Below are 24,983 nucleotides of genomic sequence, written 5' to 3' on the forward strand. Positions count from 1 at the left end.
TGGAGGCGCACTTGCTGGCTGGTTTGGGGGGGATTCTAATGTGTTACCTTTCTCTTTTTCTTGATCGGACTCAGGGGTTTATCAATATGACTAACATTTTCGAGCAGTCCGTTTTGCTTTTGTTGACTCTTCTTTATTTTAAGGTTAGTTTTCTAAGTAGCTTTCTACGGAGCTGATAAAGCAAGCATCCCCCCAACATAGGATAAGAAATAAACTCAATTCTTTAAAAATCTCAAAGCTAGGCGTTGAAAGAGACAGAAGCAGTGATCCGGCCCACTCCCCGCCCCCACCGCTCCACTGGCTGGGGGAGGGGGGTGGCTGTGCGTAGTGTCCTTAGTAGGTTTGTATCCAGCCCTGCTTGAATACTTAGCAGTGCTGGGAGCTCACTTTTTCAAAAAGCAGGCTATTCTCTGGTTAGACGACGATGCTGTTGGAAAGCTTTCCTTCTGCTTTATGGAAAGTCTGTTTCCTTGTACTTTCACCTCCCCTCTGCACTCTGCACTCTGCCCTCTAAAGCTGCTGAGACTAGTTCTGTGCCCCCTCCCCCTGGTAGTTCTTCAAATGCAAGAAAACAAGCATGAGTGTTCTCACTTAAGACTTCCTTTCTACAGTAATATGTAGTCAGGTTGAAAATAGACAGGTACAGACCTGTTCAGTGGCATCCTGAGAGCATGAGGAGAGGTTAGGATGTTGGGGAAATATTCCTAAAAAAAAAAAAAAAAAAATTTTTTTAAAACTTTTTGTTGAGGAATAACATAGTGTTAGAAAAAAATGCACAAATCATAAGTACACAGCTTGATACATTTTTACAAACTGAATTCACCTGTGGAGCCAGCACCCCAGGACAAGACCAAGCTGCCTGCTCTGATCACTCCATTTCACACTAGACCAGCTTTTTTGTGGGCACAAGACAGAAAAAAAGAAATATAAGATAGGAAATCTATAATTCCTTTAGAGAATTATAAAGGAAAAAGCAAAACAATCACCATTTATAGTCAGTATGATTATCTGTGTGGAGAACGGAAGAAACTACAGATAAATGATTGGAATTAATAAAAGTTTAGGAAGGTTGTTTTATAGGAAATCTTTGTGTGTCAATTGCATTTCTAAATGTCAATAGCATTTAGAAAAATTAAAAATCTGATGAAAAAAATGACCTACAACCGAAACACAAAGTGCCTTGAAATAAAATTTTTTTAATATTGTGGAAGATCTTTGTGGGTAATATTAGAAAAATTTTGATTGGAAGACATTAATCAATGGAAAGATTTTTCATAGTAATAGACTAGGAGACTCCGAATGAAAAAGAGGTTAAAAATCCCTAAATTCATCTGTAGACTGAATACAGTTCTTATGTACCTGAAAAAAAATATCCTTTTGTGAGATCTGACAAATTTATTCTAAAGTTTATATGAAAGAATAACTAAAACATTATTGTGAAGGCAAGGTGTGTAGATTCACTCTATCAGATATCATTAGTAATCGTGTGGCGCTGGTACACGGAGACCACTAGTACAGAGGGGAGAGCCCTGAAACAGACCCACACGCATGTGGACTTTGATTTATGACAGAGGGCATCACAGCTCAGCGGGGAAAGATGTGCTATTCAAATATGGAATGGGAATGACTGGTAATCCATTTGGGGAAAAATAAGGAAAACTGAGTAATACACACACATATCATCAATTTCCAGTGGGTTAAACCTTTAAAAGTGTATGTGTATGTATATGCATAGATAGATAATGGAGAATATCTTTATGACCATAAGATAGGGCAGAATTTTATTTATTTATTTATGTTTATTTGTGTGTTTGCTATTTATTTATCTTATTGAAGTATAGTTGACACACAATGGAGCAGAATTTCTTAAGGGACAAAAAATAAACCATACAAGAACATATTTGATAAACCCGACTGCAGAAAAATTAAGAATGACTTTATCAAAAGACCTGGTAAGGGGAATGATAAACTAAATCACACATTGTGAGAACTTTTGGAACATATTTATCTTATAAATGATTAGAATCTAGGCTATGTAAAGAACTCAAATGTCAGAAGTAACATAAGTTTTAAAAAACGACAAAAGACATGAACAGGCATTTCCCAGAAGAGAAAACGTGAATGGCCCATCAACATATAAAAAGATGCTCAGTCTCATTAGTAAACAGGAAAATGCAAATTAAAATGACAATGAAATACTACTTCATGTTTACCAGACTGGCAAAATTAAAAGGTTTGACAATACTACTAAGTGTTGCTTTAGATATAGAACAATAAGACTGTTTATGCATTGCTAATAGGTATATAGATTCATTCAAACATTTTGGAAAAGAGTTTGACTTTATCTGGTAAAATTAAACATACACATATTCAATGAACCAGAAATCCCATTCCATTTTTTATTTTTTCATTTTAAATTTATTTTTAATTGTTAAAAAAAAATTTTAAGTAATCTCTACACTCATCGTGGGCCTCAAAATTCCCAACCCCAAGATCAAGAGACACATGTTCTATGCACTGAGCCAGCCAGGTGCCCCCCACCCTCTGCCCCCCCCCCACCAAGGTTTTAAATGTAGAAAAAGTCTTGCACTTTTGCACCAAGAATCACAGACAAGAATATTCATAGTAACGTCATTAATCATATTCAAAAATATAAAAACCTGAACACAACTAGAATGTACATCAATAACTGATGTTTTGTGATAAAATGCATCTAGTGGAAATGAATGGCCCACAGCCACACATATTAACAATGGTAAATCTCAAAAACATATTGTTGAATGAAAAAAAGCAAGTTACAGAAGAATTGTAATATGATTCAAATGATTATTAAAAATTAATCAAAGTAAACAATATCTTGCTTAGGAATACAAACCCACATGTTAAAACCATTAAGCACCAACCAACCATCTGGAAGAATCTCTAGAGAGCTATGCTAAATTAAAAAAAGCAATCCCAAGGTAATGTATTATCTGATTCCATTCATATAACATTCTTGAAATGAGAAAATCATGAAAATGGGGATAAAATTAGTGGTCGTCAGGAGTTGATTTCTAAAAGGACAACACAAAGGACGCTTGTAGTGATGGAAGTGTTCAGGATCTGTGGTAGATGATACCCAAGCTTACACATGTGATAAAGTTGTATAGAACTAAACACACACACGCGTGCGCACACACACACACACACACACACACACGAGTACAAGTAAAACTGGATCTGAGAAAGACCTGTGGATTGTCTCAATTTCAATATCCTGCTAGTGATACTGTGCCCTAGTTCTATAAAATTTATGCCTGGGGGAAACTGAATGAAAGGTACACAATTGCATGTAAATCTACATGATCTCAATGTAAAAAGTTCAATTTCAAAACAATCAAAAGTTGTGAAGAGAGGGGCACCTGGGTGACTCAGTTGGTTAAGTGGTGGACTTCGGCTCAGGTCATGATCTCATGGTTTGTGAGTTCGAGCCCATCGGGCTCTGTGCTGACAGCTCAGAATCTGGAGCCTGCTTCCGATTCTGTGTCTCCCTCTCTCTCTGCCCCTCCCCTGCTCACGCTCTGTCTCTCTCTGTCTCAAAAATAAACTTTTTTTAAAATTTTTTTTAGTGTTTATTTACTTTTGAGAGAGAGAGCACGCGCGAGTGAGTGAGCATGGGTGGGGAGGGGCAGAGAGAGAGAGGGATACACAGAATCCAAAGCAGGATCCAGGTTCTGAGCTGTCAGCACAGAGCCGGATGTGGGGGTCGAACCCACAAACCGTGATATCATGACCTGACCTGAAGTCAGATGCTTATCCAATTGAGCCATCCAGGCACCCCAAAAATAAATAAACTTTTTAAAAAATTTGCGAAGAGAGTAGATCTTAAAAATTCTCATCATAAGGGAAAAAATTATAATTATGTGTGGGGATGAATGTTAACTGAACTTATTGTGGTGGTCATTTTGCAATATGTACATGTATCAAGTCATTACATTATATACCTGAAACTAATAACTGTCACATGTCAATTATATCTCAACTTAAACACTAGGCAAAGCAAGAAAATGATACAAAAGTCAGAATAGTTGTAATCACCTGGAATGGGTAGGGAGGGACAAATGGGGGCAGGGATTCCAAAGTACTAATAATGCTGTATTTCTTAACCTGGAGGATAAGAATAATTGTTATTATTTAACCATGTACCCGTATTATAATCACTCTTGTCTGTGTGATATATTTCACAATAATTTTTAAAAGAGAAAACCAGGGGCGCCTGTCTGGCTCAGTCAGTAGAGCATGCAACTCTCAATCTCAGGGTCATGAGTTCAAGCCCCAAGTTGGACGTGGAGCCTACTTTAAAAATAAATAAATAAAAATAAAAGAAAAAACCAATTAACTTGTGGAGTGGACATGCACCACGCATGAGGAAACCCGTTGTTCATCTTAATTTTGGGGTAGTTTTATGTTATGAGTCTCTCTTCCTCACAAGGGAGCCAGAAAATAGTTTTCCCAGACTCCCTTGTTATATACGGTGCAAGAAGGTGACCCAAGTTCTACAACTAGGATACACGCACAGACTCCATTTAGGAAGGAGGCCCTGGTCAGGTCCTGGTAGCCGTGTCCTGTGCTCAGGGAGGGTGGTAGGCCGAGGTGCCCTGGGCCAGAGATGGCAGCGACAGAGCTACTGGAGAAGCCAGGAACTACAGTTTGAGCACCATTTCCGGCTTCTTCCTTATGAGACTGACTCTATGGTTCCCCCGGAGGTTCCACGAACCGCCTAACATCCTTTAATGAATTGCTTTTCTGATTCAACTAGCTACAGTGGGTTCTGTTGCCACATCTTGGCTCATCTATTCTGCAATTGGCGTTGTCCTGCAGACAGCATTAAGATCTTCAGTTGTTGTCTTTATCAAGGACAAGATTATGGTGCCTCATCATCCCCACTTTACTGTAATTCAGAATGAAAACAACGCTAACCCACAAAATACATGTGCTTATTTTATTTTATTTTATTATTATTTTTTTTTTACCTGTGCTTATATTAAATGTCTTCCTTCTAGAATAATTTGCAAGGTTTTGGGTAAACTCACTGAAGAAAAATCCTTATCTCTCTTTCCTTAGTCCCCTGTCTTTCATACCCCCTGCTTTTCTGGAGCCCTAAATATGTGCCTCATCTACCTCTAGTCCCGCCCTGTCCAAAGCAAGAACCACTGGTTGGTCACATGTGGCCACTGAGCACTTGAAAAGGTAGCTGATGTGAACTGAGATGTGCTATACGTGTAAAACACACACCAGGTTTTGCAAACTTACTACAAGAAGACTAATATATTTCATTAATAGTTTTGTATACTGATTTACATGTTGAAACGATAATATTTTGGATGTACTGGCTTAAATAAAATATAGTAATAATATCAGCTTCTGTGTGTTTTCTTGTTCATTTGGGTTTTTTTGTTTTGTTTTTACTTTTTTATGTGGCTACTAGAAAATTTAACATACCGTCTGTGGTTCGCATTTTATTTCTGTTGGACAGGGCTGGTCTACATTGTAATGACTGGCATAAGCAGTCTGTGTTGTTCTGAAAGGTGGTCCTTAGTCATCCCCATGTTTTCTTGGTCAGCATTGTGATTTGGAGGATGACAAGAAGTCAACAACAACTTGGCTTCGAAACCTGGCTCTGCCACTGACAAGCTCTAAGGTTATGGCAAAATCATTTAAATTCTTTGAGTCTCAGTGTCTTCATCCCTAAAATGGGATAATAATGTGTCTCTTACCTAACCTCACAAGGTTATTATGAGAATCAAATGGGATCATATTTGTGAATGTGCTTGTGGGAAGTATTTTTCTATTGTTCAAATAACAATGGCCAATGTTAGTCAAATGCGTTCTCTGATCTGGACACTGGGTAATGTGCCCCAGACATACTGTTTCACTAAGCAATCCTTTGTGAGAGAGAAAGACTCGTTTTATACCCATCTCTCACAAGAGAGAAAGCAAAGGTTTAGAAAAGTCAGGAACCCCTGTTCTTAAGCCTGTTATTAGGGATGCACCTGGGTGCCAAGAATGTGCATCCTGAGCTAAACAGAAAACAGCAGTGAGTCCAAGAGGGCGTTCAGTCAGCACCGTGTGCCATGTGGGAGACCCCCTCACCTGCGGGTTACTCAGTTTGTAAACACACCGAGAACTTTCCACAAAAAAAAAAAAAAAAAAAAAAAAGACCTCAGTGTGTCTTCCACACTAACGAGCTCTCTCTGCTCCTGGGCATATCTAGGGTCTACCTGCAGAGGACACCTGGCGTTTTCACCTGCCCCCCCCCCCCCCCCCCCGGGCATCTATGCTGCCTTCCTCCAGTAACTGAACTGTGTAGTTTTGAGCAGGCTGACTCCACCCCCTCTGGGGGAGGCCGGCATCTAACCTGGCTAATTAGAGCCTTTGCCTTGGCCACAGTGATTGCCTCAAGGGCAGGCATATGAGATCCAAACTGAGATTCCGTTCCCCTGAGGTTGAGAGAGAATAGGAGCGAGCCTGGGACAGCCGGCCACTTTTCGCCACCAGCAGCAGCCTGAAGTTGAAGCCAACAGAGAAAGCAAAGCAAGGAGAATGGGACAGCAGTACTGAGTGCTCATGACAGTCCTGGATCTATCCCTGGCTGGACGCCCCCCCCCCACCCCCACCGGCCCCGGCTCTCTTTTTAAAGTTTCTTTATTTATTTTTGAGAGAGAGAGAGAGAGAGAGAGCACAAGCAGGGGAGGGGCAGAGAGAGAGAGAGAGAGAGAGAGAAAGGCAGACACAGAATCCCAGCCCCACACAGGGCTCGATTTCACAAACTGTACGATCCTGACCTGAGCTGAAGTCAGTCACTTAACCAACTGAGCCACCCAGGCGTCCCTCCCTCTCTCTCTTGTGCTTAAGCCCATTGGAATTGTGCTTTCTTACTTACTGCCAAGAGTGTCAACTAAACACCTATTAAAATGACACTGGCTCACTTCGCTGCTGTCCCGTGACTCATGGAAAAGGCAACGTGTCCTTTCCTGATGAACTGCAAGCCGGTTGTCCAAAAGCCACCAGACCACAGTTACTTTTCAGCTTACTCCTGTGAGACAGAGGGCATGGTTATGCGAATTAAGGGCATACTTGTGAAACAACAAATCTCTATCATTTGGGGTACCACAAAAATATAAAGGTAAATAGATAGATGGCTTGGGAGTGAGTTGGCTATCTTTATAAAAGTTACCGATCTAATGTTCTTAAGATGAGTACAGGAATACCTGAATCCATACCCACAAACCAGGGTGGGAGACAATGTCCCATGATTGTATTGTCTTTATTTTGACTCAAGGGCCCATCCCAATGTAGTGGATTTGCCACAAATGCTCTATAAAACCGTGCTCTAACCTCAGAGCTATGGAGTCACCCCACCCCTCTAGATGCCGTCCCTACAGGAAGGATCTTTTCAGCTCTCTGGATCCTGGGCCTCTATCCACCTCTCTGGCCTAAGACACCCCTTTTCTCCCTCCATGCTCCACACTTCTCTGTTCCTCCCTCATGACTTTAGGCTTTCTTTAAAGACTCCAAGAGAGGTGCCTTCAAAAGACTTCACTTTTGCAACACAGACCTCCCCAAAGACAAGAAAGCATGCAGGAACATTTACCTGACTGGCATGAATGGAGAAAACGTTACTGCTAGAAGAAAACACAAATTAACATCTTAGGAATTTTCCCGTTACCAATAATGAATTCATCATTGTTGCCTATCAACCATGTGCAAGACTCTGGGACCATTTGAGGTGGCTCCCTGGTCTATGGTAAGCGTTAACTTGGAAGTCCCAAGTGAGAAAGTTATTCTCACTTTTGATCTCTCTGACAAGGTCCAGGAGAAGGTCTTAGCTTGGTGCTAATAGGTTTTTCACACATCTGTAACACTGGCCAGATTCCTTTTAATGCAAGCCGACTCCAGACCTGGATATAATAAGGAGTATTATAATAAGAATATAATAAGGAGTATTAATCTAGATTGTCCAAGAATCAGATATCAAGCAGAGATTAAAAGCACAAGACTCTTATTAAGGGGTACGCCTATGAGAGAAGATGGAGAGGGGCCTGCGAGGAGTTTGGCTGGGGAGGGGGAAGGGTCAGACTGGGTGGACGTCTGGCCTCAGCGAAGGAGAGACAGAAGGGGGGGTGGAGATTGGGTGGAAGTGTTGTACAGAGACTGCCAGGCAGATCTAAGGAAGGTTCAGCAAGGCCTTCGGGGACTCCTCAGTCAAAGTCATCTGTCAGAGGAGTTCCATGTCTTCAGGGAGCGGGCCTGCCTCCGTATCCCTGCTGTGAGCAAGCCACGGGAAGCGTGGCCTTGCCCCTGGGGAGGTGATGGATTTCAGAGCACAGTACTCAGACCCAGGGCTGACCACTTCCCAGCAGTTGGAGATGTGAGTGGCACATTCTCGTGGCCACCATACAATGTCACGAGTGTGGCATCCATAGAGCTAAATTCCTATGGCTTGGGGGCAATGCTGGTCTGAAGGAAGGTGGCCTTTCAAGTGGGGGAGGCTGCCACAGTGATGTTCCCTCCTCTTCCTCCTCTCTCTCTCCCACTGTACCAGGCTGGAAAATGCCCTTTAAACCTAAAGAAATTGATGCCCTAGTCCCTGGAAGCCAGAATGTGATGTTATTGGGAAAAAGAGACTTTGCAGATATAATTAAGTTAAGGACATTGAGATAAGATTATTATCCTCGGTTTTATCTGGGGTGGGGACCTAAATGCCATCACAAGCGTCCCTATAAGAGAGAGACAAGGATGTCACACAGACAGAGGCAGAGGTCATGGGACCAAAGAGGCAGGGATGGGAGTTATGCGGCCACAGTTGAGGGATACCAGTGGCCACCAGACCCTGCAAGAGGGCTAAAGTCTCTTGGGTGGGGGATGGGGGCTTGGCCCTGCCAACAGTTTGATTTCAGCCCAAGGAGACTGATTTCAGACTTCTGGCCTCTAGAACAGTGAAAGAATAAATTTCTGTTGTTTAAAGCCACCAAATGTGTGGTAACTTGCTACAGCAGCCCGAGGAAACGGATATATCCACCTTCCCCTCCCTCCTTCTTTTCTCTCTTCCTTCTGTGCTTCCTCTTCATTTTGATTCTCTTTAACCACTTTCTGTGTTTCTTTTTTTCCTACTCTTTTTACTGAATCAGCAAAAGTACTTTCACTTGCTAAGTAATGTCCCTTACATTCCTGTTTTTCAGAAAACTCTGGTCCTGAATGTTTCTTCCGCTTTGTTTTCTCTTCTGATTTCCCTCACTTGTCCCAAGTAGGCCTTCTGCCATTAAAACTTTCCCCAAACCTGTAACTCAAGATCACATTTGTTTCCCCAACCTGTGTTAGGTGATGAGGGCCCAAATTGTGGTTCCTAACCTCAGAGGGTCACAATCTAGAAAAAGAAGACAAAAATATAAATTTTAAAAAATTTTATTTATTTATTTATTTATTTATTTATTTATTTAGAGAAGGCGCGTGAGCAGGGGAGGGACAGAGGGAGGAAGAGAGAGAGAATCCCAAGCAGGCTCCATACTATCAACACAGAGCCAGACAGGGGACTTGAACTCACAAACTGTGAGATCATAACCTGAGCCACAGTCAAGACTGGGAAGCTTAACTGACTGAGCTACCCAGGAGCCCCCAGAAATGTCAATTTAAGAGTCCTAACATCTTTTAAGTGCTTTGATAAAAGTCTGTACTTTTACAGTATTGTTGGGCAGAGGATGTGGTTATTAATTCTGTCGCGGGGCAAGGAGTAAGGGTCCTCCCGTAGAGGAGGTGACCTGGAGTCCTGACTTCCCAATCCATGAAGGCCACCATCCATCAAACATCGTTTCATATCTACTACCCACCACATACTGAACAATGACCCACACACATAAATGTGAGTGACATAATATGTCATAGTTGTTGTCTACTAAATATCCATTCCGCACTTTTTCCTTGATAACGGACCTCTAACATTATGCAGCACAGTAATGTACTGAGCTCCATTCTCTCTCCTAGCCCCCCATTCAGCTAGTTATGGGCATGTGACATACTTTCATCCAAAGAGTCCTAAACAGAGCTCTGCTTCAATTTGATGTCTGGAGGTGTGGCAGCCATCTTGTGACCATGAGGATACCAGCACGATGATGAAAGCCCAGATGCCGATGTTGGCAGAGCAGGAAGAAAGGGCATGGCCTTTGAAGGCAACCTTGAACAGCTGAAGCAATATCTACAACTGTTCCTTTTAATATCTTTTATAACAAGAGAAAAATATCTATTGTTTAAGCCACTATCGTTTCTTGCAGCCAAAGGAATACCTAGCACATTAATATTTTGAGAAATTCTGATTTAGAAAATGTTAGAGGGAGTCACCTGGGTGGCTCAGTTGGTTGAGCATCTGACCGTTGGTTTCGGCTCAGACCATGATCTCATGGTTTGTGAGATTGGGCCCCGTGTCTGGCTCTGTGCTGACAGCACAGAGCCTGCTTGGGATTCTCTCTCATTCTCTCTCTCTCTCTCTCTCTCTCTCTCTCTCTATCTCTGCCCCTCCCCGCTCGCTCTCTCTCTGTCTCTCAAAAATAGGGAAATAGACTTGAAGAAAAAAAAAAAAGAAAATGATAGGGGGTAGGAAGAAAGAGTGGGGAAGACAGAGAGAGTGCTTTTACAACAGAGAATAGGGTTTATTTCACATCTGAATGACTCTGAGATTTTTCTCCCTGGCACTTCACTAAGGCCTTCCTTTGGAATCCTGGCAGGCTCTGTGAGAGCTTTGACCAATAGAATATGGTAGAAGTGATAGGCCAGTTTCAAGGCTATAAGGGAGCAGAAGTTTCTGCTTCCTGTCTTGTTGAATGCTCACTCTGGGGCAAGCTGGCTGCCATGTAAAAAGTTCAAGTTTCCTGAGAAAAAACCCAAGCTAGCACATGGAGAGAGGGATAAATACCTGACCAGCCCCAGCTGCTCCAGCACCCCCAGTTTAGGGCCAGGTATGTAAAGGAAGGCAACCCAAGCCTTGGGCATCATCTAACTGCGACCACTTGAGGGACCCCAAGAAACAGCCACCCAGCTGAGACCACCAATCCTCAGAACTATAGGAGATAATAAACAGTGTTTCAAATTCCTCTGTTTTGGGGTGGATTGTTACACAGCATTTAGAACCTAGGAAACGTATAATTATTATTATCATGATTTTAGAGGTGGGGAGGTGGACAATAAAAGGGGCTCTCCAGAAGAAATCAAGCCAAGATGTGGCCAGCCTGGATGTGAGCCCTTGTTTTCTGACTCCATTCATCCTGGTTTAGAGAGAGTTGGAAAAGGAGGATGTGGCCCAGTGTCAAGGGAGTGCAGGTCCTGCGGACCTTGGCCTGAGCGGGTCTGGGGAAGGAACACAGACAGATGGAGGAATGCATGCCTAGAGGCATGAGCAGAAAGTAAGGATGTGAAAAAACAGCAGAGATGATTCCTTCAAGATACTTGGCTATGAAAGGAAGGAGAGATGCAGGTGTATATCTAGAAAGACTATAGGAAGGGTTATTATTCTTATTAATTTTGGAGGTAATCTCTACACCCAATGTGGGGCTCGAACTCATGACCCTGAGATCAAGAGTCCCATGCTCTATGAATTGAGCCAGCCAGGCAAACTTAGGGAGGATTGTTTTTATTTAAACTTTTAATTATGGAAAATTTTAAATATACATAAAGCAGAAAGAATAGTATAATGAAGCCCCAAGTACCCATCACCAGCGACACTACAAATGGCAGTGAGATTATTTTAAATACATCCCAAATATATAATTGCACCGGTTAATATTTCAGTATGTACTCCTAAAATATAAACACCTAACACAGAAAACCAAAGTATCATTATTGATGTGTTTTTTACATCCCTTTTATATTTCCTTCCCATCTCTTTTTTCCTAATTTGTTCAAGAAAGCAAGTTGTTTACTTGGTAGAATTTTCTGCAGTCTAGATTTTACTGATTCTATCTTCTTGGTGCTGACATGTCCTGTAGATTGGTTGTTGGATCTAGAAGCCTGATCAGACTCAGTGTTCATTTTTTGGCAAGGATATATTAGGTGTGACTGAGTTCTTCCAGCAAGAGACACAAAATATCTTGTCCTTTTTTTGTGTGGTTTTAGCAGCCATTAACGAGCATTGCTTATATGAGCGTTATTTCATTGGTGACGTTGGGATTGTTGATGCTCTAACTGTATCATTCTTTTCTTTACAAGCTGGCATGTTCTATAAAGAGAAACTTGACCTTGTCAACAATTTATCTCTGAGATGGAATTTGTAGAAAACTGAGATAAGTGTTTTACTCTGTGAGGGTCATTTTTACATTTAAGGACACATGTGAGAGTCCTTTAAGCTTCACGGCTGTTCTTGTCCATGGTCCTGCACGAGACGTTCCACAGTCCTGCACTATAATCACTCCAGCCTCAATCCCCTTGATGTTTTGGGCCTCTCCCCTTTGGTCCTACCTATCTGGAAAAAGCCCACCCTGAAAGACCTGTATCACCCACCCTCTCTGAGCCTGTTGCTGAACTGTTGAGTGTTGCTGACAAAAAAAAAAAAAAAAAAAAAAAAAAAATCACAAACTAAGGGCCGCTGGTTTCACAAACCTCGAGCACCCTCCACACCCCCCTACAACCCAACCATGTCTCTCTGAGAACACATCATTGACCCTTAAGATGTGACTAGTGAGTCTGAGGAACTACATTTCTATTTTTATTTAATTTCACCTAACTTAAATATAAATTGTCTCATGTGACCAGCAGCTACTATATTGTGCAGTGTAGATTATAGGACATTCCCTGATTACAGAAACTTCTATTAGGCCAGTCTAGGAAAGTTGACTTCCCATCCCCCAAGGTGTCTGGTTCATACCTTCTCCCTTTGTCTCAAATCTCCTCTAACATTGACTTGTACTGTCCCTTCATTCTTCCCTGAGAATACAGAATATTAGAAGTTTCCAGATAAAGTCTTCATCCTTCTTGACGATAAACAAGCTTTCTCAATCTCCCACTACTAATCTTCAAAATCTATGCACACTTGCTTCCTTGGGGTAAATGTTCAGTCTCCTAACAGAGGCCAAAGCCCCCATGATGCTCCAAATCCAGCCCCGTTTTGAGTTGCCAAGGACTCTGTCTTCATTTGTCCCTTCCCGTTCCACACCATCTGTCTTCCCAACTCTATTGGGTCACTCCCACTAGCAAGCAAATATGCTGTTATCTTTAATCTTTAGAAGTCCCCCTTTATCCCCACTCCCTGCCAGTTCTCTCGTGCCCATTTATAGCCAAGAACAGTTCATTCTGACAGTGGTCCTCAGGCTAGTGGCATCCACATCACCCGGAAATTTGTTAGAATGCAGATTCTCAGGTACCGTCCTAGACCTACTGAGTTGGAAACTCTGGGCCCAGAAATGTTGGTCTTATAAGCCTTACAGGTGTTTGCCTGATTTCAAGAACCCAACATGTGTTCAACAATGAGTAACTACACTTTTTCACTTGGTGTTCACTCTTCCTCCCATGGAACCCACTCCAGCCTGGCTTCTGTTCTCAACTCTTCCTCAGAGCTTGGTCCTGGCCTCTTTCACCTTTTCTTTCCCAAGGAAATCTCACTCATTTCTTAATGTTATGAGTGCAACCTAGAGCTCCACATTTCCCGGGATTCAATTATTTGGTAACTCCATGTGAATGTCTCCAAAATATCCCAGTAAGTCTTAAAAACATCTTGATGTTCCCCCTCAATCTCTCCTTCCCCGTGTCCCCACCCCAGTCTTCCCCATCTCAATAAATGGCATTCCTTTAGCATCCCCAGCCAGAAATCTCCAAGTTGTCCTTGATTCTTCCTTTCTTTCACTGCCCCTCCACATCCTTAATCAACTGAGCCACCCAGGTGCCCACCCTCCACATCCTTATGTGCTCTGTGTTGTGTAACACACTGCTAAGTTCTGGGGAGGAGGACGTGGGCCTCTTTGGGGAGAGGATTATTCTGACTCCTACACCATTTTCTAGGAGGTGAGGCATCACTCTTCACTCCTCAAGTGGGACTTCCTTCCAAAGGGGACAGGATAGAGAAGAGGAAGTTTATAGTGGAGAAACCTGACAAACACTGTCTCAACCAGGTGGTCAAGATCAACGTCAACAGTGATAAGTCATGTGGGTAATGTGCACTGTTGATGAGATGTGGTGAGAATGGCACTTTACTTCTGTTATCTTTCTCCCCAAACCCTGTAACTCCTGTCTACTCAAGAGAAAAGTCTCAGGTAAATTCCAATGAGGAACATTCTACAAAATACCTGTTTATACCCCTCAAAACTGACAATGTCATCAAAAACAAAGAAAGTGATGGGGCACCTGGATGTCTCTGTCAGTCAAGTGTCTGACTTGTGATCTCAGCTCAGGTGTTGATCTCAGGGTTGTGAGTTCAAGTGTGAGTTGGGCTCCACACTGGGCATGGAGGCTACTTAAACACACACACACACACACACACACACACACACCAAAGAAAGTCTGAGAAACTGTCATTCTCAAGAGAAGTTTAAGGAGACAGGAAGACAAAATGTAATGTGGTGTCCTGGATAGATCCTGGAACAGAAAAAAAGAGCATTAGGTAAAAACCAAGGAGATCCAAATAAATCAGGTACTATAGTTAATAATAATGTGTCAGGGGCACCTGGGTGGCTCAGTCAGTTAAGCGTCCGACTTTGGCTCAGGTCATGATCTCACAGTTCATGAGTTTGAGCCCCGCGTCAGGTTCTGTGCTTCTGTTCAGAGCCTTGATCCTGCTTCAGATTCTGTGTCTCCTTCTGTCTCTGCTCCTCCCCTGCTCGCACTCTGTCTCTCTCTCTCTCAAAAATAAATAAATATTTTTTTAAAATAATTAAAATTTAAGCCCCCACTTTATTTTTATTTTTTTAATTAATTTTTTTTTTTTTTTTTTTTTGAGACAGAGAGAGCACCTGTGGGCATGAGCCAGGGAGGGGCAGAGAAAGACGGGGACAGAAGATCCAAAGCTGAAAGCAGAGAGCCCGATGCAGGGCTCAATTTCGTGAACTGTGAGATCATGACCTGAGTCAAAGTCAGAAGCTTAACCAACAGAATCACCCAGGCATCCCTAAGCCCCATTTTAAAGATACATACTGTTTCCTTCCAAATCAATTATAAACTCCTTATAAAAGAACACACCTAAAATAAATTTTTTCAAAGTTTAAAATACCTCTTAGAAATGACTTAGAGCCGGGGCGCATGGGTGGCTCAGTCAGTTAAGTGTTCGACTTCGGCTCAGGTCATGATCTGACAGTTCATAGGTTCGAGCCCCGCTCAAGCTCTGTGCTGACAGCTCAGAGCCTGGAGCCTTCTTCGGATTCTGTGTCTCCCTCCCGCTCTGCCCCTCCCCTGCTCGCACTCTGTCTCTCTGTCTCTCTCTCTCTCTCTCAAAAATAAATAAAACATTAAAAAGAAAAAAGAAATGACTTAGAGCCAAACAATTTACCAGTGATATCCTCCAAGTGTCCAAGTTATGAGAATCAACTAATTCCCATGAAAAACAAATTACTGTATAAAAAGAAGAAAAGCAAAGAAAGAAAAAGGGAAGAAAAGACATTTTTCTAATGCCCCCCACTCCCCAAAAGATCAGAAGAGCCAGACACCATGGACAAAGTAAGCAGATCATAGTAAAGTATTTTTTGAAAAATAAGAAAAAAACCCACCATAGTTAAGAAATCTAGATAAAGAAGTATAAGTCCTTTTTACAGTTACAAAAGTAACTATTGGAAGAACTTAAGATCATGAAAGAAGGGGGGGCAAGCAGGTACTGTAAAGATGCTGAATTGTCTTATTTGTGTTGGGTAACTGGTAGCTGTTGCCTATTTTGAAACATCAACCAACTGAAGGGTGAGAATTGTGGCCGGCATCTGTGGGGGATTTCTGAGGGTCCGGCATTCATCCACTCCAGTTCCAGGAGCAGTTCTGAGTTCTGTTTGGATGTCCACACTTCTCAATCCTGGTCCATGTGCTTTAGGTGGAGATGTCTCAAACTTGGCTCATCTGCTCCTGTCAACTGAGTCAGCCACGCCATTTTGGGAGCTTTAGCTTGTGGCCCAGAATGCAGTGCCTGCCTTCAAACCTTTTCTTTCTTTCACAGGGCAGTTCCTGTGACATAGGGTCTGTTTAATGTACTCCCTTATTTCTACGGTATGGGCTTGATGTTCTCTTTCATTCATCAGAAGGAAGAATGTGTGTTGCCCCGGGGGTCCAGAGATGGACCCAACACCTGCTGTGGGAAAGGATCCCTGGCATGGGGCTAGGGAAGGTTGGAGGACATTCGTTATCCTGGCATCCTGCGGCAGACGCTGCTGGCAGGTCACAGACATCCCCTTGGCATTCACCTCTACACTTTGTGGCTGCTTGCTGCAAATGCCTCCAAATTCTCTGCCTGAGGGCTTTTGTGGAGGGAGGAGGAGTGTGTAAGAGCAAGCTTGGCTGGGGTGCAGGGCAAGCTGAAAGTTCTGGAGAATTAATGTCCTAGCAGCAGCTTAATAAACATGCTAGAGGAGGAGTTGGTGGGTAACTATTCAGTCTCCTTGCCCCTCTGTTGGGATAACTTTGAGGCAGGCTCTGTACTGTATTCGAGTCCCCCAGTGGGACTGGGCTTCAGCTGCCCGCGGAAGAAACTTGCTTGATAGCATGTCCCTTGTTTATTGGCTGTCTTCTCGTTCTTCTCATGCTTCCCTACTCCTCTGGGATCATCTCCCAAATAAACTACTTGCCTTTGAATACTCAGCTCAGGGTCAGATTCCGGGGGAACACCAACTAAGATACATCCAATCTCACTGTCTCGGGGACACCACCTGGGGTTTGATTTCCTTGAAACACTCCCCCGCCCCACTCGCTCTCTCTGTCTTTGTCTCTGTCTCTGTCTCTCTGTCTCTCTCTCTCTCTGTCTCTCTCCGTTTCCCTAGTGGCCCCACTCCAGCTCCAGCAAGGAACAGATGGGTCAGATCTAGCCAATCAGCTTTGATCTTTCACTAGCCACAGAGGGCAGCATGTGACCCATTCCAAGCCAATGAGATGCAACGAGACTTTCTTTTCACTGACTTTGAGCCTGGGAGGATTGTGAAGTTCAATGTAATGTGTTAATTTGACTGGGCCAGGGGTGCCCAAAGGGCTGGTAAAATATTATTTTTGGATGTGTCTGTGAGGGGGTTTCTGGACGAGATTAGCATTCGATTCAGCAGACTGAGAGATCTGCCCTCACCACTGAAGGCAGCATCATCCAACCCAGGGGGGAGGGGGAGCCCGAATAGAACAGAAAGACTATACTAGGGCATTAGTACCTGCATACACAGAGACATGGGTGGGGATTGTTCTCTGCTTACATAGGAGGAAAAACTCGAACAGGCTGCTCTGGTCCCTGAGTGGCCAGGCACCCCCAGCCCAGAGGGCAGCCTAGAGGAAGGAGGATGGCCAGTATGTTCAGCTAGAGCTCCTCTCTCCAGACTCCCCCAGCTCAGAAGAAAACAAGCTGCCAGCAGCTCCTGATGAATACTACATACAACCTAAACCCAGGTAGCATTAAAGGCAGCAGATTTCTACTTTCCTTCCAGGGATATCTGAGCCCAAACAGACAAATCAGGATTTACATGAAAGCGGTCTGTACCCTGAAGGGTGACTTCAGGGAAACTGGAAGCCTTTTCTTACTCCAAAAACATCCATCCACCGACTGGCCCATGTCAATATGGGGACACAGTACTTCCCCCCACCCCCTGACCTCCCAACCACCACCACCAAATATTGTGCCAAGTCAAAATCCAGATGCCTTTGGGACAGTCAGCTCTATTAGCTATTATCAGATTTTAATACTTAAGGGAGATTTATTATAGCATTTCACAGATTTTGTAAGAGGGCAGGTAGGAGGTAAGATGAGGAACCTGGAGGGAAGGGCTCAGTCACAGAGGATAAAGGACTCAGAGGGTGCCTAGTGTAGACTTTAGACAGATCACAGGGAAGACAGAGACTCAGGGAACATTCTCTTCCTCCAAAGTAAAAAAAAAAAAAAATAATAAAAAAATAATAATAATAACTTTGCCCTGCATTCACCTAATACTCTAAGCATTTACCTGATTCTCTAAGACACACCTTGAGTCAAATCAAGCCATGCCCATTCATTTACAGGTGGCCTGTGACTGCTTGGGCTACAATGGCACAGCTGAATCACTGTCATGGAGACTGGAGACTGTATGGCCTGCAGAACTTAAAATATTTACTATCTGGCCTTTTAGAGATAAAGTTCGCTGACTCCTCTAAGCCAGAGTTCTCAAACTTGAGTGTGTGTTAGAATCCCCCACAGGATTTGCTAGCAAACCCAAAGCGAGGAGCCACAGGCCAGAGTCTCTGAGTCATTATTCCATCTGGGGGAGGGCCCAAGAATTTGCTTTTTTTTAAAGTTTATTTCTTTTGAGAGAGAGAGAGAAGAGCGCGAGCAGGGGAGGGGCAGAGAGAGGGAGAGAGTCCCAAGCAGGCTCTGAACTGCCAGCTCAGAGTCCGATGGGGGCCTGAACTCACTAACCATGAGATCATGACCTGAACTGAAACCAAGAGTCGAAGCTTAACTGAGTGAGCCACTCGGGTGCCCCAAGAATTTGCATTTCTAACAAGCTCCCAGTGCTGCTGCTGCTCTGCGCCCCTCTTTGAGAACCACTGCTCTAACCTCCCTACCTTGACACTTAATATAATGCCATTTCTTTCACTGCCTCATTCTACAGTTATGCCCACAAAGGCCCAGGCTACACAGCCATTCTGATTGCAGCCCATTGGGTCCTTCCACCAACCCCAATTCCCTGCTGCTTGTGGGTGCATGATGACAGCTGCACTATGAAACATTTGGTAAGAGACAGAGGCTTCGCTGTGGTAATAGAGACCCCCAAATATAGAAACTTAAATAATGAATGTGTCTGCTTGTCTCATGTCAACATTCCCGCGGACCCAGGATGACGGGGTGATTCTGGGTCACGTGGTCATTCAGAGACCTGCTTTCTCTCCACTTTGTGGCTCTGCCATCCCCCAGGATGTTATCCTTCTCTGCTTAGTCAGAGACCAGAAGGTTGCTCATATCATTCACTTCTGCCTACCTGCCACTGGCCCAGTATGGGAGGCCAGACAATGCTCCCCTTGTCAGGCAGGGCTATCTGGGGAGATGGAGGGGATCCGAGACGAGGAGCTGCCCCAGGGCACTGCCCTATTGTCCAGTGACTTAAGAAAACAAAGGCGTAGTACTCGCCTACATGTATGTTCTGGGCACAAGTATGCTACATGTATGTGCTGGGCACTAGAGGTGTGTCCAGGTTGGTGGTGTCCTTGCTTTAGGATCCAGGTTCAAGGAGAAGCATGACGTTTTGCAAATTTTGTTTTTTAAAAATAATTTTTTAAAGATTAAAAGAAATTTTAATGTTTATTCATTTTTGAGAGACAGAGCGTGGTTGGGGGCAGAGAGAGAGATACAGAATCTAAAGCAGGCTCCAAGCTCCAAGCTGTCATCACAGAGCCTGATGTGGGGCTTGAACCCACGGACTGCGACATCATGACCTGAGCTGAAGTCAGATGCTTAACCGACTGAGCACCCAGGAGCCCCTAAGATTTTTATTTTTAAGCAATATCTCCAACCAACGTGGGGCTCAAACTCACAAGCCTGCGATCAAGAGCCACATGCTCCACTGACTGGGCCAGCCAAGTGACCTTCAAAATAATATTTTTGAAACACAGCATGCATAAAGAAGAGTGCGCAAGTCCAAAAAAGTGCACTGGAAGCCACCACCCCCCCCATGCTCCATCAAGTTACCGCCTCCCTGTCAAGAGTAACTGCCATCATGTCTAAGCCTTAGATTACCTTTGCCTGTGTTTGAACTTTATATACCAAGTGTTGCTGGAGATGTGGAACAGCCAAGACCCTCATACACTGTATATCATATTGTACAGACCCTTCCATGTCCAATTCTGACAGCTAACATTTTGTTTGTGAGATTTATCCAGTGACTGCATACAGCAAACAAGCAATACAGGTTTATTGCGTGGTTGTTGGTTTGTTTATTTATTTACTTGTTTACTTGCACTGCTGGGTAATATTCCATTGATGAATGCTTTATCCATTCTACCATTGACGGACACTATGTTCCAGTATTTGACTATTACTAATTGTGCTTCTCTGCACACTCTAATGCATGTCTCTTGATAAATATATATTGCCTTTCTCTTGAATATTTACATTGGCATTGCTCAGTCCTAGGGACAGAGTAGGTGCATGCTCAGCCTTGGTACTTATTGCCAGGGACTTCTTCATATAGTTGTGCCTGTTCCCACACCCATTGGCAGTGTGGGAATTCTGGTTGCTCTATATCCACACCAACACTTACAACTTCAAGCACTGAGTCTGATCCAGTTGGACTTTGCCGGAACGTACACAGACAGACCAACATTCACTTTCAAAGGCCACAGGATGCTAGGAGAGACACACATGCAGTAGATGACAAGTATGACACATCATCCAGCGTTCTCATTCCCGGGACTAGGACGCTCAAATTGGCAGCCCAACAAATGTTACAGCCTAGTAGGCAATCTGGAGATTTCATATAAAAATATGGCTTTTTTCCTTCTGGAAAAAAAATGGATGATCCAGCAATACAAGGTCCGTGCTCTCTCATGACTGTAATTGGCTGCAGTTGAATGCTGGTGGCTTCCAACGCAAAGTGCCCACCATTCCCTATGCCTGCCATGATGGACCCTTTTCATTCATTTACCTTAGCTTCCTGACCACAGTAATTAATTGAGTTTCTTTTTTGTTTTTTGTTTTTTTTTTAACATTTATTTATTTTTGAGACAGAGACAGAGCATGAACAGGGGAGGGTCAGAGAAAGAGGGAGACACAGGATCTGAAATAGGCTCCAGGCTCTGAGCTGCCAACACAGAGCCCGACGGGGGGCTCAAACCCACGGACCGCGAGATCATGACCTGAGCCGAAGTTGGACGCTTAACCGACTGAGCCACCCAGGCACCCCTAATTGAGTTTCAACACATGTAGTGAACTCCCCAGCTTCCCTCCTAGCTCTGATCAAGGCATCCCACATGACCAACCAAAGCATGTTATACCCTTTGTAGGATATGAGGAATGTATCAGAAATATCTTCTCTGCACCCCAAATATCTCCGCTATTACAGCTTTTACCTTGTATTAAGAATGTTCTCTTCCCACAGGCATATCTTAAATAGAAGAAAAATTACCAGGAACAATGAAACTGTAAATTGCCCTTTTGATGGTGAATACTTCCTGTTTCAGGTATTTTTTTTTGCTGTGTAACAAACCATCCCCAAAACTTAGTGGCTCAAAACAACATTTCACGTGAACGTGATTTCATGGGCCAGTACTTGATCAGAGCACGGTGGGAAGAGCCCATCTCTGTTCTGTGATATCTGGGGCCTCAGCTGGATTAGCTCATGGCTGAGGTCTTGTTGACACAATCCAGCTGGGGTTGTATGTCTAGGGGCTTCAGGCCTTGCTGTTGACTGGGTCCCTCCATCCTCTACTGTGTGTCCTCTCTGTGAAGTTATCTTGGCTTTTCTTACAGCATGGTAGTGTCAAGAGAGTTGGACTTCTTATCGCAGTCTGGCTTCCCTTAGGGAGCAAACGTGGAAGTTGTTGGACCTTTTTCAAGCTTAGGCCTGGAATTACGTCATGTCTGCCATGTTCTGTTGGTCAAAGCAAGTTCCAAGATCAGTCCTGATTCAAGGGGAGCAGAAATAGACTCTGTCCCTCAGTTGGGAAAATCACAAAGAATCGGTGGCCACCTTTAACATACCCCACTTCCCTTACCTGCCTCTGCTTCTCCGTCCTCCCTCATCCCTCTCTGCCACTCTGCTTTCCACACACACACACACACACACACAAATATGGGATCTTCCAGTCACAATGCCAGGTATAGGAGCACAGAGATAACACATAGTCCCTGACCTCAAGAAGCTTACTGTCTAATGAGCAAGATAAACCACAAACCAATAATGTTAACAGAGTGAAAAATACAATGATATGTGTATGTATATGGTCTTTAAAAGAAAGGCTAGGGGTGCCTGGGTAGCCCAGTTGGTTAAGTGTCCTACTCTTGATTTTGGCTCAGGTCACAATCTCACAGTGCATGAGTTCAAGTACTGCATTGGGCTCCACGCTGACAGTGTGGAGCCTGCTTGGGATTCTCTCTCTTTCCCCCCTCTCTCTGCCCCTCTCCAGCTTGTATTCACTTTCTCTCTCTCTCTCTCTCAAAAATAAATAAATAGGGGTGCCTGGGTGTCTCAGTCAGTTGAGCGTCCGACTTCTGTGCTGACAGCTCAGAGCCTAGAGCCTGCTTCAGATTCTGTGTCTCCCTCTCTCTCTGACCCTCCCCCGTTCATGCTCTGTCTCTCTCTCTGTCTCAAAAATAAATAAATGTTAAAAAATTAAAAAAAATTTTAAATAAATAAATAAATTTTTAAAAAAGGAGCAAAGATTTAAAAAATAAATAAAAGAGAAGCCAATATATTATTCATATTTGAAACACATCTAATTAAGGAGCCTGGATCAGAACCTCCCTCAACACTAATTGAACCAAAGAATTAATGAATGTTATTAACACCTGAGCAACAAATGAGTTTATCTGACCACTTCCTATGAAGAGAAATAACTAGAGGGATGTCTTGAAAAGTTTAATGAAATTGACTGTCCAATTATTAATTTGCCAAGTGATAAAAATCTTAGGATTTAAAATTTCCCATTGTTTCACATAAAATACTAATTTATGTTTGCAGAATTGTTGAAGCACCCCAGGAACCTGAAAATTCTCAGGAGGTACTGTTTGGAAATGACTGGAGTGAGCATTCCAAGATCACTGGGACACACTGTCGGGGAAGCAAGCAGAAGGAGGGACCTGCACAGGCAGAAGGGCAGGTGAGACAGTCAAGGGTAATTTCATTTAGCTCCTAGTTCTGCCTGCAGACCTGTAACTTAATTGGCACTTGTCACATCGAGGCTAACGTTGCTTGAGAAAACAAACAAACACTTGTTTGTTTAAGCTACCACTTATCGGGTGTTTTGTCCCTCTCGGTCAAATGTCAAGTGTTGAGTTTTTTTTTTAAACTCAACAGATACACAGAAAGTGGAGCCTTTGGGGGCAGAGGATAGAGAAATAGATGCTGCAAAGCTGTCTTGGGGCAGGTTCCCTAGAAGTAGAGCTGAAAAAGTAGAGCTGTGAAGGTGCTTTACTGGGGTGGGGGGGCAGAGGGGGTGCTCACAGGAAAACCTTGTAAGGAAGTAAGGAGTACAGGACCTGGTGGGAGGAAAAGCCAAACACGGATGTAGTTTCAGGTGAAGCCAGCCTCAGCTTGATCCCATGGGGAGCTCTGAAGTATAAATCGCAACACTCTGAATCTGTCCGCCTTGAGGCAAGGGAACTGGGTTCTTGCACCCCATAATAGCCAACCATTGGCTGGGACCACCCCAGTGTGTGTGTGTGTGTGTGTGTGTGTGTGTGTGTGTGTGTGTGTTTGGGGCTGGGGCTGGGGGGTAAAAACCATGAGGCAGCTCTAATGGCCCAAGGGCAAGTGTTAAATAAAGTTGCAGGTGTGAGCCATTAGCAATAGCACCTGCAGCAGCTATGGGACAGTAAAGGGGATCCCAGAGGATCCAAGCAAGGTACCAACAGCATCTGCTCCAGAAGATGACTAATTCTTCCCATGATTTATGACAAACTTTAAAATATAATTACATACACACCTATAAGAAGGGCTAAAAGCTGACATGCGCACTGACCAGAATGTTTCCCAAATGCTGGCGAAGACAGGGAACGCTTGGAACTCTCTTATGTTGCTGGCCCGATCACTTTGGGAACAATATTTGGCTGTCCTTAAACACAGGAGGAAACTGTAATCAAGCAGCTCTCCTACAAACAAATCCAATAGAAGTGAGCGCTTATGCCCATCAAAAGGCATGTAATCATGTCAACAATAAAAAGGAATGTCGATGGCTATCAAAGGAATCCTAGTGAAAGAAGCCAGCCTCCAATGGTTACATACTACATAATTCCATCTATATGACATCCTCAAAAAGATAAAACTATAGTCATGGAGAGTAGATTAGTGGTTGTCAGAGATTAGGGGTGAGGGGGATAGGGAGTTCTTTGGGATGATGGGACTGTATCCTGATTGGTGACTGTATATATCTATATACATGTTAAAACCCATAAAATGACACCCCCTAAATTCAATAAATAGATTGAATTTTCCAAAAAAAAAGCATATGGACGAGAGTGTTCATAGCACTTTATTTATGACAGCTAAACTGAGAGCCTCCCAATGGATATGTAAATTGCGATATGTTCCAACGACAAAATACTACCCAGGGCAGAAAAAGAACAAACTAGTGGTACGTGCAATCGCATGGATGAATCTCACATAGTATTAAGTGAAAGTGGACAGACACAAAAGAGAACACAACGTATGATCCCATTTATATAATGCTCACCAACAAGCAAAATGAACCTAAGTTGATGCCAGTCAGGATGGTGACTGGAAGGGGATACATGGGAGGGATCTGGGGTGCTAACAATGTGTTCCGTCTTGACCTGGGGGTGACTCCACGAACTTATTTGTAAAAGGTCATTAAGCTATATACTTAAGACTTGTACTTTTACTTGTATATATGTATTTATGTATGTATGTATGTATGTACTTATTGAGAGTTCGTGTGTTTGCGAGCTCACGGGAGTAGGGGAAGGGAAGAGGGAAAAGGAGAGAGAGAATCTTAAGCAGGCTGTATGCCCAGTGCGGAGCCCAATCCCACAACCATGAGCTGAGCCAAAATCAGGAGTTGGAGGCTCAACTGACTGAGCCACCCAGGTGCCCAGTATATGTGTTTTTAAATGCTTAAGAGGTTTAGATTATTTTCATCTGGTTTGTCCGTGT

The sequence above is a fragment of the Panthera pardus genome, unplaced genomic scaffold (assembly GCF_024362965.1).
Source record: "Panthera pardus isolate Hobbes unplaced genomic scaffold, ASM2436296v1 HiC_scaffold_25, whole genome shotgun sequence".
NCBI classification, from domain to species: Eukaryota; Metazoa; Chordata; class Mammalia; order Carnivora; family Felidae; genus Panthera; species Panthera pardus.